The 13,488-nt window shown below is 49.9% G+C and overlaps 1 protein-coding gene across 2 annotated transcripts in view; it reads right to left on the bottom strand.

The window, feature by feature from the left end:
• LOC139746992 (protein gustavus-like) overlaps positions 1–13,488 on the bottom strand; it is a 215,069-nt gene that overhangs the window by 162,739 nt on the left and 38,842 nt on the right. The gene's annotated exons all lie outside the window — the stretch shown is intronic.

The raw sequence follows: 13,488 nt of genomic DNA on the forward strand, positions 1-13,488 counted from the left end.
ACCTTCCTTATACAGACCCTTGGCTCACCCTCCCCTACCACAGCCCCTGCACCTGTCCCTTCCCCTTCCACGGTCTCTACGCCTGTCCCTCCCCCCTCCCAGTATCCCTACACCTGTCTCCCACTCCCTTTCCACACACCCTGAACCTGTCCCTTTCCCCTGTCCCAACCCCCTCCACACCCCGTCCTGCTACAGTTCCCAGGCCCCTGGAGCGAGACAGGCCGCCACCTCCCCGACTCACCTGTCGCCGCAGGACCCAGCCAACCCAACCCAACCACCCACCTACGCTCAACCCCGGGGACCGCGCCCAACACCACGTAAAAACTCGTCTCCCCCCAACCATCCCTCCCCTCCCCCTCCCCGAGCAACAAGACTACGCCCGCCCGCCCGCCCAGCGCGATGCCACAGAAAGAAACGCTCCCCAGGCGATGATGTCGGCCAGGAGTCGCCCAGACGGCCAGTAATTACAACTTAAAACCCGGGTTTCTGGTAGAAAACTGCTTGTGTTGAGTGTGCGTGTTGGTCGACGAAGAGGAGGAGGAGGAGGAGGTCTGGCATAGCGTGGAGGAACTAATCCAATTCTTTCTCGAATGAATATTCAGACAGCTCTAGTAGACTCCTAAGACTCTGCCAGACTTTGGTTAAAGCCGACCTGGCCCCCGGGGACGTTCGTGATGGCCTTACTCGGGTATTTCCAGCCACCATCAACGTCTCCATTTTCCCGGCAGTCCCTCTGCCTTCCAGAAGCCACTGTGCTTTCCAGCATCACCCGCGGCTTTCCACTGGATTCTACCAGGCACGGTTCGCCCAGTTCCTCTCCCGTTCCTACTACAGATTAGTTTCCAACGAAGTTTTAAGATCCCAAGGCTTTACAGTATCTTCTATCGTGTCGATTATGCTCTCTCTCTCTCTCTCTCTCTCTCTCTCTCTCTCTCTCTCTCTCTCTCTCTCTCTCTCTCTCTCTAACGAGCACAGTCTGAAAGCTTTCAACCCGCCCCAGTAATTCAATACCTTTACCCAGTACGGGGGATGGCAGTTAAAAGGTCCTTTTAACATCTTCCACCTGGACAATCTCATCAGATCTGCATGATAATGTCTGCGGCTGCACACGGTGCCGTGCCAATCCTACCGACCAGCTGCTCTGGGGCGACATTACAGTCCTTGCTTCCTGCGGCAGAAGTTCTCGGCCTCCAGCACACACTCCCTTCGTCCAGTCAACCGTTCTTTCCATACTGTGTTCTACCAAGGCGTGTTCGCTCGAAATCAACGTCCCTCAATCTATGATGTGAATCTCCCGCGCTTATAATCTTACCATGGTTTCTGAGGTTCCTCTACCTGCCAGCAGATGGGTCTGGGACTTGCGATCTTACGTGTACCTTACGATGGCTCGGGAGGTCTTCTTAGCCACACAGCTCGATCTTAGGATGAACCTGTCCCGCTGCTCTTTTGGTTAACGAGACTGTCAGAGGCCGCGGCTCGCAGGCTCCCCCACACACAACCAGACCTGACTACGTCTTACGTTCGGCCAGATCCTTTACGTCTTCATTCCTATCGTATCGAAGAGTTGAAGACTTCCCTTCAATGACCGTCCTCCATTTTCGGTCGTTCAATCGAAGTATTTACCGACGTTATTTGTGAAGAGGTTCGGAGTCTGTCATCGACGAAGATAAAACACTATCACTCCAGAGAAGGGGGTTACCCGCCGCTGTATATACTGTCTTGCTACGTATATATATATATATATAATCATCAGATCCAAGAGCGAAGAAGAGATGGGAAGCGAGGACGGGAACGCCATGTGGGCAAAAGCATTTTAGACCAGACAGACGAAGTTGGCTCTGCATGGCTACTAACCCCATTCTGTTACAAGCTCCTTCCAACCCATACGTAACATCACATCTGACTGTGGCGACTAGTTTTTGCTTGTCCCTGGGACCTTAGGCGTCCCTGCCCTTCGCCAACCTGCGGTGCTGGGGTCGGAGAGAGAGAGAGAGAGAGAGAGAGAGAGAGAGAGAGAGAGAGAGAGAGAGAGAGAGAGAGAGAGAGAGAGAGAGAGAGAGAGAGAGTAGTGGTGGGGGACACGGCTACACAGCCAGGCTGTGTATATATTGATCCGTCCCGTGGAAAACGAGACAACAGTTGGTGATAATTGAAACAATACTTTACTTCTGCCCTCGGTCTTCACTGACAATGTCTCCCTCAGTATAACTGGTGCAATGTGACCCTCAGAAACTTACATTACAGATAATATCACACCATTCATCAAATTATATAATTCTTAGTATAAAACGTGTCTATATATATATATATATATATATATATATATATATATATATATATATATATATATATATATATATATATATATGTATCAAAACTGTCATACTTACCATAGCCTGAAAAAGTAACCACCCATTGAAATAAACAAGAAAAACCAGTTGAGGGTCACCGTCTATAAACCCGTACTCCAGTGGATTACCTTGACGCAAATAACACCACACACTTGTAAACCCCGACACAGTGTGTGTGTGTGTGTGTGTGTGTGTGTGTGTGTGTGTGTGTGTGTGTGTGTGTGTGTGTGTGTGCCAGAGCAACGTGCACAAGGAGAAGGTGATGTGAGCAAGGGCGTGCACACCTGTGAACTGTGTACAAGGTGGGGGTTGGTGTTGGGGGCACGGGTGTGTAGTGCAGATGGCAGTGCCAAACAATCTGGCACAAAAAAAACCCCACTGTAGCTGAATGCAACCCCCCCAACCCCCACCCTTACTCACGACGACGTGCCAACACGGTGACGTAGTCGTTGTCAGACACCACGAGTGCCAACATGGCGTTACCATCGTCGCCCGGTACCCGACGCGGCAACCACACGACGTCATCTCTGACACCACCAACAGGAGACTTTGAGGAACTGTCGTCACGAGGACCCCAGCAGGAGGTTTACACAACCTGTTTACCCGCACGACCCTTAGCTAGGTCGTTACAGTGTATCCAGGGACATAACTGTCCCAAACAATCCCCCCCTTTAATGTGTGTAAACAAATCTGTAAACACTGGGTACACAATGACCCTATAAAGAGCGAGACGGACAAGGGCCTTGTATACTGTGAGCTGACAGACAAGGGCCATGTATACAGAGCTGACAGACAAGGTCCATGTATACATAGCCGACAGACAAGGGCCATGTATACAGAGCTGACAGTCAAGGGCCATGTATACAGAGCTGACAGACGAGGGCCATGTATACAGTGAGCTGACAATGATCGTGAACACCTTCTCCATGTGTTTGAGACTTCTCGATTGGTTTATACCTTCACGCTGATGGCTTGAACAACGCTGGGTTCACAAGACCAACAGCCCGCGTAACCCACCCACCAACCAGATGCTGGTAACGTAATCCAGCGACAATCATCGCCAAGCTTACGGTGGGTGTGGGCAGCTAGCAGCAAAACCCGCTACATCCAGGGATGAACGAAGGGGGAGTACCGCTCAGGAGGTGTTATTGCTATTGTGATTACTCTCTGTGTGTTACGTGGAGAGGAGAGTTTTACACTCGTGTAGGACCAAATACCCTCAGGACACTGAAGCACGATGGACAGGTGCACAAGACACCGGTGCTTTCTCTCTCCGTGTGTCCTTGTAGTGCTGTCAGTCCAAGAGTATATATAGTTCCTCAACACACACACACACACACACACACACACACACACACACACACACACACACACACACACACGTTTTCTACTGACCAACGACAACCACATATATTCTGACTTAATAACTCCAACTTCTTACTGGGTTACAACAGTTCTATAACCCCTCGAGAAAACTGGTCTACGATATATATATATATATATATATATATATATATATATATATATATATATATATATATATATATATATATATATATAATCTTCGTCATCCAACATAGTGTGGAGATCCCCCATACACCAGACTGACCAAGGTCAGCAAGTGTGACCTGACGACGCTGCCTGGGTAACGTGATGGGTGAGGAATGGGCGGGGATGGGATGTGACGGGATATGCCTGGTGGGACTGGGCTGGAGGGGGAAAGGCCTCCGTTGGGGGAGGAGAAGGGGGAGCCGGGAGGGGGGGTGAACTGTGGCGAAACTGATGGGTGGTGAGGCTCGGGTGTGGGAACAAGCGAGGCCCAGATTTCAAGGTTGTGGCCGCCACCAGGCTGGCTGCCCGCTGGAGCAGGCCAGAGACAGACAACATTCTGATTCTCCTCCAACACCACCACCAGCAGGCCAGAGACAGACAACATTCTGATTCTCCTCCAACACAACCACCACCACCACCGGCCGTGCCTGAAGGTTGACGTAAGGCAGAGACGGGAAACACCTGGCTCTGATGGACGGGCACTGCTGTGGCTGGGGGGAACCTGGCGCCATACTGCACGGAGACGACCATACCCGGCAGGGGAGGTGAAACTACCACAGGGAGACGACCATACCCGGCAGGGGAGGTTAAGCTACCACAGGAAGACGACCATACTCACCAGGAGAGATTAAACAATTGTAAGGGGAGAGGACACCTGCTTGCAGGCAGGAGTGGACGATTACAATGGTGGGGACGAGTATTGCAGGAGGTAGAGCAACGTCTTGCAGGGGAGGGGAATCTACTGCAGGGTGACCTGCAGGGGAGGGCAAGGTTCTGCTGGGGAGGAAGATGTCCCCCCCCCCCCCAAGACGACGTGGATTAAAGGGGAGATGGCAGTCCAGCTGGGGAGGTCCTCGGGGCCATGAAACACTTGCAGGGAAGATCACTGCCGAGCTGGGGGGAAGAGGTTGTACTGCTGGGGTGCATAGGACATACTGCTGGGGGGAAGAAGTCGTACTGTTGGGGTGTACAGGTTGTACTGCTGGGGTGCAGAGGTCGTACTGCTAGTGTTGGTGTGTACAGGTTGTACTGCTGGGGTGCAGAGGTCGTACTGCTAGTGTTGGTGTGTACAGGTTGTACTGCTGGGGTGCAGAGGTCGTACTGCTAGTGTTGGTGTGTACAGGTTGTGCTGCTGGGGTGCAGAGGTCATACTGCTGGGGAGGTCGGTCGTGTTACTGGTGAGGAGGTCGTATTGCAAGGGAGGGGAGGAGATCGCAATGCAGGGCAGGAGGGGGAGGAGGTCGGGATGATGCGTTCCAGACCTTGAACACTGAAGGGCCGGGCCAGTCATGGGAACATCCCGCCCACATACCTCCATCACCGCCCACACACCTGCACCACCGCCCACCCAACCATACAACCGCCCACACACCCACATCTCCCTCCACACACCTGCACTATAGCCCACATACCCGCAACACCGCCCACACACCCGCACCACCTCCCACACACCCGCATCGCCGGCCACACAGCCACGGTGTTTACCTGTGCTGGAAAGCCATTCTGGTGGTCGGGTAATAATAACTTGTTTTGATCGGGGATACACAGCCAACACCCGACCCCCCATCACGTGTCGCCACACTCACCATATTGCCCCATGCATGAAATATCCACAGAACAAGGGAAGTCTCATCCGTGTAAAGAATCGATAAGTCTTGTATTAATAACCGAATGGATACAAGGACATGACTGAAATATTAAGACAAAAGTACACATCGACGCGGGCTGGCCTAGTACATTATCACACACCACGATCACACATCTGTTCCGTTATCTTTCATATCAACCTTACCCTGGTGTACCCAAGCTACTGACCACATATCCTCCTCACCCACACCTCATTCACTCTCCTGCTCTGACACAAACACTGACTCATATATAAAGTTCTGAAAACTGTATATTCATAAAAGAAGAAAAAGATCCTCAACGGGCACTCTTCAGATGACACAATAATAATAATAATAATAATAATAATAATAATAATAATAATAATAATAATGTGTATAAAACTAAAAGAACGACTTTACCTTCGAAAAACATCTAGACAGGAACAGTGGACTCCACCACAGAGCCTTTGTGTACGCACAACCAAACACCAACTGCCGTGAGTGCATGAGAAGTAACTCGAGGGCGACAATCACACCACAACTATAACCAGACACTAGCCAGACTAAGGCCACGTGATATAGGAAACTTTTAATGAGCTAATTATGAATCCCTGCCAATAATGGGTGAACAGAGAACCAATATTAGCCTCCAGTAACATTCCTTGTGATAAATCAATATCTTACCCAGTACCAATTTCTTGAAAGGCACAATTAGGTCAGGTAGCCCATTACAACAAAGGACAAATCATGACCTGAAAGTCAAAGCTTTGAAGACGTAATACCCTGCTAACAGAAGACCCTCCGTGGTCTTCGTAATTCCTACCTTAGGATACCAAGGTCCACGGTCATGCCGTGGAAACCAATTACGGCTTAGTGACCAACCATCGAGAACCAATTTGGAGAACCCAACTTGGGTCCAATGTCACAGACGGATAAACCAAATGGGATCTAATGCCTCGCTAGGGGAAGAGAATTAGGATCCAATTCTCCACCACAGAGAAGAGCAACGTCAGGCTAATGCCAGGCCCCACGAGCCAAATCTGATTTCCAATGCCGCCACCCTATGATCAGCCAATTAGAATCCAATGAACCAACATGGGAAGGCCAATAAGGTTCCAATGTCAGAACCAATTAGGGTTTTATGCCACACATACTCGCCAATTAGGCCCTCAAGTAGCATTGTTGGAGACCCAATTGGTCCAATCCCACATCCCTACGTACTAACTAGGATTTAATGTTTTAATATAATGAACCAAACAGGACCCAATGTCCTACCCTGGAGAGGCCCGTTCAAGTTCACTACGCCACACAGATGAACCAATTACACTCCAATCTATGGTGAAGGCCATTTAAGGGTCCAATTCCACTTCTCTATGAACTAATTACAAATCAATGCCAATGGTGAACTTAACAGGACCTAGTGAATCACCTTAGGAACGCCAAATATAAGAGAAAATACTAACAACTCTGGGAGAATCCATCACTCGATATTTTCCCGTGATTCGCTGATGCCTGACGGCACACTTTACACCATTCTGGACATCAAGACTGTCTCAGTTAGCGAGTTGTGCCCCAAAAGCGACACCTCTGGGCCACGACAGGTAAGAGGAGAGCATATTTACCATGGCACTTGCCTCAGGAGGTCAGCGGGGGAAGAAAACCCTTCCCACTCAACCTGAAGACAAGACATGGAACGAACCAGTAATCTTTTAGCATACAAAATATTCAAAAGATGAGAATAAAGGAGAAATAGAGAGAGAGAGAGAGAGAGAGAGAGAGAGAGAGAGAGAGAGAGAGAGAGAGAGAGAGAGAGAGAGAGAGAGAGAGAGAGAGCTGTACCGCGGGAAAATGTCATATGCATACAGTTCTATATTATCTTGACGCCTTAGGGAAGTAAGTTAGCAGGAGGAGAAGCGGGGGGAGGAAGGAAGGTACGTGAGCGTGAGGTCAAAGGTCAAGTGAATATTAAAGAAGAAATGACAAAGGAAAATGGGTTGGATGAGATGAAATCGAGACAAGAGCCTTTTAAAAGTTCCACACTTTTACAGAGACGCTTTGTCTATGTATACCTGGACAAATAGATCCTCTTTATAAAGAATAAAGTTGGGAGAAGAACCTGCCACTTTGTGAGAGGCAGGTTCTCCACTTCCTCCCAAATTCTTAAAACTTACTTTCTCTCTTTGCTTTTGAACCAATTTAGCTCACTTTGTATATTTCATTTCAGACCTGGCCTTAAAGGGCACTTCTGTCCGTAACCCGAACTTATCGATAAGTTCCCATGTGCACTTTCGTGTAATAATCACATCATCAGGGGAGACACAAGAGAGAAATATAACAGTCAGCAGATATACAACGAAGAGACGTAGCTTGGATGCCATTTGGTAAAGAAGCGATTGTCCAATATATATATATATATATATATATATATATATATATATATATATATATATATATATATATATATATATGACACTGAAAAGATATGACGAATAAGTGAACTGCTGCTACCGCAACTAGCAAGAAAAAAAAAACAAAAAAACACGTCTTGTTCATAACTAAGATCCAAGGCTGAACTTGACTACTAAGGGAGAGTACATGAGATAGACGAGAACACAACAACCCTGCAGGAAACTAGAGACAACCATAGAACACCCCTTTATGCAGCAGGGTAAGTTACGCAAAGAGAAAACAATAGTGATGACAGCAACAGAAGCAATCGGGGTGAAACACAAGAGCAACAAGCACGAGGCAGCGTGTAACGCGTGAAGCAAGAATGAACAAAGAAAATGTTAGCTAACCGTTGGTAACCCGGCGCAGTTCCACTCTTATATCAACGTACTTACAGCAATGTTTAACTCGTGCTTCAGACTTAGACATTCCCCGTCATACACAAGATCACTCCCACCATAATCTCACCCGAAATGGCCGACATAAACTTATGCCACCACCCAGGACACTGTCGCATACGCTCAACTGTGTCCACTGTCTCAACTGAAGCCCTGGCCACAACATCGGACCTTGTAAATAAAACGAGACAGAGAATAACTAATGTGTGAATCCGTCCACGTAGACCAGGGAGTGTTGTAGTGATCTACTTGGAAATAGACAACTGGAAAATGTAGGCGTAGAACAGTGCACGAGAGGAGCAGGTGAAGAATGTGAGTGAGAATGGAAGAAGATGCAGAAGCTGAGAGGAGACACAAGACACCATTATTGCCAGATGTGTGTGTGTGTGTGTGTGTGTGTGTGTGTGTGTGTGTGTGTGTGTGTGTGTGTGTGTGAGGGACAGATGCTCCACATACGGAGGTGAGGTACCTAGATGGAGGAAGAGAGGGCGAGAAGGATGGGAGGGGCAGAGCTGAAGGTAAGAAATGAAGAAAATGGGATGGAAAAGACTTAAAGAGTGTAGAAGGACGATTGATGAAGGCAAGGAAGGAGGGAGTAGAGTTAATAAGAGTGGGGTGATGGAAGGCTGGCAACAGTAGGGATGGAGAGGGTAGAACAATGGAGCTACAAGCCAACCCATGCCCTGGGTGCTCCGTGTTACACTAGTCTGTCTGTACACGCCAGTGAAACTGGACACTTCCTGCCACTCCCCCCCCCCCCTCCTCACCCAGGCTACACCCCCCCGGGATACACTCACCTAACCACATCCCACATACCCCCCGCTCCACACACACACATCTGGCCCTCTCATCCCACACCCCTGGACTACATAATCCGGCCCTCTCACTGTAAACATCAGGAATACACACACCTGGCCCTCTCACAGTCAAACCAGGGACTACATACAGCTGACTCCCTCCCTCACTGTAAACCCCTAGGACTACACACACCTGACCCTATATTCTCTTGCTGCTCTGACACTCCCACAACACACACACACACACACACACACACCTTAAAGGTACACGGGCCAAACTTTGCCTATGGTCGGGCAGGACGTCGAGCGGTACCCTACCACCACACGGGCGTCAACGATGGACAGTCTCTCCCACTGGGGGTCACGCGGGTCATGACCTTACCCTAACAAAGCCTTCAGCCCAGGGGGGCCCCGCCGGCATGGCACTGTGTCCCCTCGCAACCCACACATGCCGCTGCCATTAAGCCCCTTCATGACGGCATAGCAGGGCAATCCCGGCCGGAGGACGAGGCCCCATAACGAGCTTAACACGGCATCACACACTCCTTAAACACAGGCTTTAATACCATCACGAAGAAGAGAAAAACCTTCGCTGAAGATTTTATATCTTTCCATCGAGGTGCTGTCGTCCGGAGAGCTTCCCAGGAGTCGGAGACAGGGCCCGCGAGAGGGAACCACGTCTAGGAAGCATCCAGATGTATAAAGGACACTACTACTAACATACACGAGTCACATCCGCGCCATACAGAAATAAGACGCTAAACAACAACATCTCTCCAACAATAAAACCAGTTTGTTCTTGTGTGGAACAAGGAGGTCACTCATTCATCAGGGAGGCCCTCAAACACTCATGCAGAGACGAAGCTCGAATATCAAGCCGGACTTCCGCGTTTCGTGAAACGAGAGAGAGACGTTTCAGTTTCGTTAAGCAGTTTCAAGACACGTTCACAGATGTCAAAGGGGAAGTTAGGTTCCACAACGAGACATGTTTAATCTAAGAACATATGCTCCTCAACATGAGGGCGTTTCTCAGTCATACACACTCATGTTCCTCATACATCAGCCAGATTTTCTCAGAAATATATTTCACATAAACTAGGTCAAGTTTGCCAGAGTGACACTAATGTCCCTCACACGTACAACTCAAGTTTTCTTGTGTCAGACAGATGGCTGTGTCGACCTCCGACCTACAGCTGCTCTACCTCCATGGCAGTAGGTCAGTGGCAAGCCTTATGCTCCACGAGTCGACCTTCGACCTACAGCGGCTCACCCTCCAAGGCAGTAAGCAAGTCACTCGACCTTCGACCTACAGCGGCTCGCCCTCCATGACAGGAGGGTGTCAGGTGGTGGCGAGCCTGTCCCACCACTCCTTAACCTCTAAGTGGCCTCGGGAGCCCAGCCAGAAGTCCTCAGTCCTCCATGTTTATTATCCTGTGCAGGATTCCAAGCCATGTTCCCCCGAACCGCACAATGCCACAGCGCCACACAGCCCCACCACACACCCGGGCTGGAGGCCCCGTACATTACCACACCCACTCCATCCCCGAGGGCTGGACGTGCTGCACATTACCTTAGCTTACACTAGAACACAGCTCTGTGTGTACCTCTGGATACAGCTTAAGACAACAGGTGTACACCGAGATCTGTCTGTGGTCCAGCTGAAGATAATACCTGGGATTCAGCGAAGCAACACACGTGATGGAGAGAGAGAGAGAGAGAGAGAGAGAGAGAGAGAGAGAGAGAGAGAGAGAGAGAGAGAGAGAGAGAGAGAGAAGCACCACCACAAACCACAGGTGTCTTCACCACGCACCCTGTGCCGCCCACGGGAGAATCAAGATACCAGAGTCCCGGGCACACGAACTATCGTCGACCCCCACCACCCCTTCGGGTCAAAGCCGTCCTGCCGTGACCTCTCTTGACACCAGGGCCGGTGAAACACGGCTGATGGGCAGCTGGGATCCAGGTGTGCAATTACGAAGGTCTTCCAGATGATTAAATATGAAGGATGGGCGCCAGGCGAGGCAGCAACAAAAAACCACTGAGGGTCAGGGTGGAGATCCTTCCTTCCCTCATCCCCAAGTGCTGCGTCTCCAGAGGTCACGCAAGGTCACAAGAGACACGTTAAGGTCAGCGTCTGCCAAGCCTGCCTTCCTGCGACCTTGTCGTCATCTCCCCAGGAGAAGACTGCAGGATGAACGGGTAAACAACGACACCAGACTCATAACGCCTTCTGCTGGAGAAATTCCCCAGTCTAAAGTTCCCCAGGTGCCCCGGTATGAAGTTCCCCAGGTCCCCCTGTATAAAGTCCCCCAGGTGCCCCAGTATAAAGTCCCGTAGGTGCCCAGTATAAAGTTCCCAAGGTGCCCCAGTACAAAGTCCCCTAGGTGCCCAGGTATAAAGTCCCCCAGGTGCCCCGGCATAAAGTTCCCCCAGGTCCTACGCTCTTCGCCAACCCACCAGGAGAAAAATCACAACAATACTTCGTATCAGAAGAGCCGTCAGAAAAATAGCTGAAAAAAGGTACATTGTTGGAGATACGCACATTTACCAAATTGGTCCGAAAATTGAGAAAACGAAGCCGAAATGAAACTACTACACCTCTGGGGTGTAGCCGACTCCAAGCGGAGGCACTATACTCCCGGGGTGTAGCCGACCACAGGCTATGACACCACACTCTCCCCCCCCCCCGGGGTGTAGATCTACACCTGGGCAATCATCACTATAGGCACACCCTACACAGGCTGGTTTAGAAACAAAGCTGCGGGTAGATTATGCCCGTCATTACCGTGGTATACCGCTGCTGTGGTGCCGCCACACGCACGCACGGAATACCGCCTCCCTCCCTCCTCCACAACACACACACACACCACACACACACACACACACACTGTACACCTGGCCGGCCGTTCCCTACGCTGGCAACAAGAACAAAGGAACGGAAGACCACTCAAGTGCTGGTGGTGTATGGTGGGCGGCGAGGGATGGTCCGGACCCTCAGGGTCCTATGGACGGACTCGAGAGATCCCTCAGTCCGTAGCTCAAAGGTTGCTCGCAGGTGTTCAAGCCTGGGGCAAAAAGACAGACGGGACACGACCGACACCAGCAGTAAACACACAACCCAGATGAGGGACCTTCAGCTTTCCGAAGACCACCTTTTCTTTGCTCAAACCCCAACCAATATAACGCCACGAAGAAGACATGGCTATTGTGTCTACAGCCATCTATATCCCAGTGCTGCCCTCTTACACCTTACATACTACACATACCAGTCCTAAAGGGACGCCTACATTACGTATACACGTGTATGTCGCCCAACGGCCGCATATCCAACCCAAGTATATCCTTACGGAGACGCCTACACCTTAAATACACCCCACGATGCTAGAGGGACACCTACACGTGTCAAGTATACATATGTATGTCGCATTAAGCGTCGCACACAGTGCCGTCTGTGTATCCCAAGAGTGAGGCCTGCATCTAACATAAACCCCCGTGTCCGGGCGGGGAAACCTACATGGCCATACATATCTCATGCTTATATGTGTTACGACATGTACGTACGTACACACGCTAAGACGTACACCAGGAGTGACAAACACGGAAATGGCGGACACTGTCGCCTCTCTCTCTCTCTCTCTCTCTCTCTCTCTCTCTCTCTCTGCACAGTATGGGGAGAGAGAGAGAGAGTTCTAGGCTGGTGCGGGCCCCCGTCTCTGTGGACTTCCTGTATCGCACAACTTTTCCAACTGTTGTATATTGTCCGGCATTACCGACCCGCTCGCTACTTTAACGTACGTCCCCGCCACTGTGGCACTACACATGTGCTTCATTACGTCTTCTGTGACAGGTTGCTCGCTCAGTATCATGTTATGGTCTCTGGTTGTTCTACCTTTGCACACATTTTGAAGAACTGTTCACGGTCGACATCGTCAAACTACTTCAGCAACTTGAAGACTGTGATGATCATGTCACCACTTACTCTTCTCTTCCAAGATAGGCACTCACCTCTCTCAAGCCTGTTCCCATATTTACTGCCCTCCTCTGAAACTTCTCATAGTTCTTTCTGCTTCTCTGAATACGCCCACCAAACTTGAGAAGTATATTCTTGTTCTGGCCTAACATATGTTGGGAATAGTTTTCAGAACACTGCCCAAGAATTTACATGCGAATCCGGTTCGCGCCAGCTGACAATACGTCTCCTTTATAATATTCCTGCTTCTCTAAAGCTTGGAGTGAGGGTGAGGTGCCGTAACGACTCTTGCCAGCAGATATTCTCCATCTCCGAGGGTCTGCATAGGCTACTGTACGAAGCACCGGTCAATTATCTGTAATGCGT

Source organism: Panulirus ornatus, chromosome 67, assembly GCF_036320965.1.
Source record: "Panulirus ornatus isolate Po-2019 chromosome 67, ASM3632096v1, whole genome shotgun sequence".
Taxonomy (NCBI): Eukaryota; Metazoa; Arthropoda; class Malacostraca; order Decapoda; family Palinuridae; genus Panulirus; species Panulirus ornatus.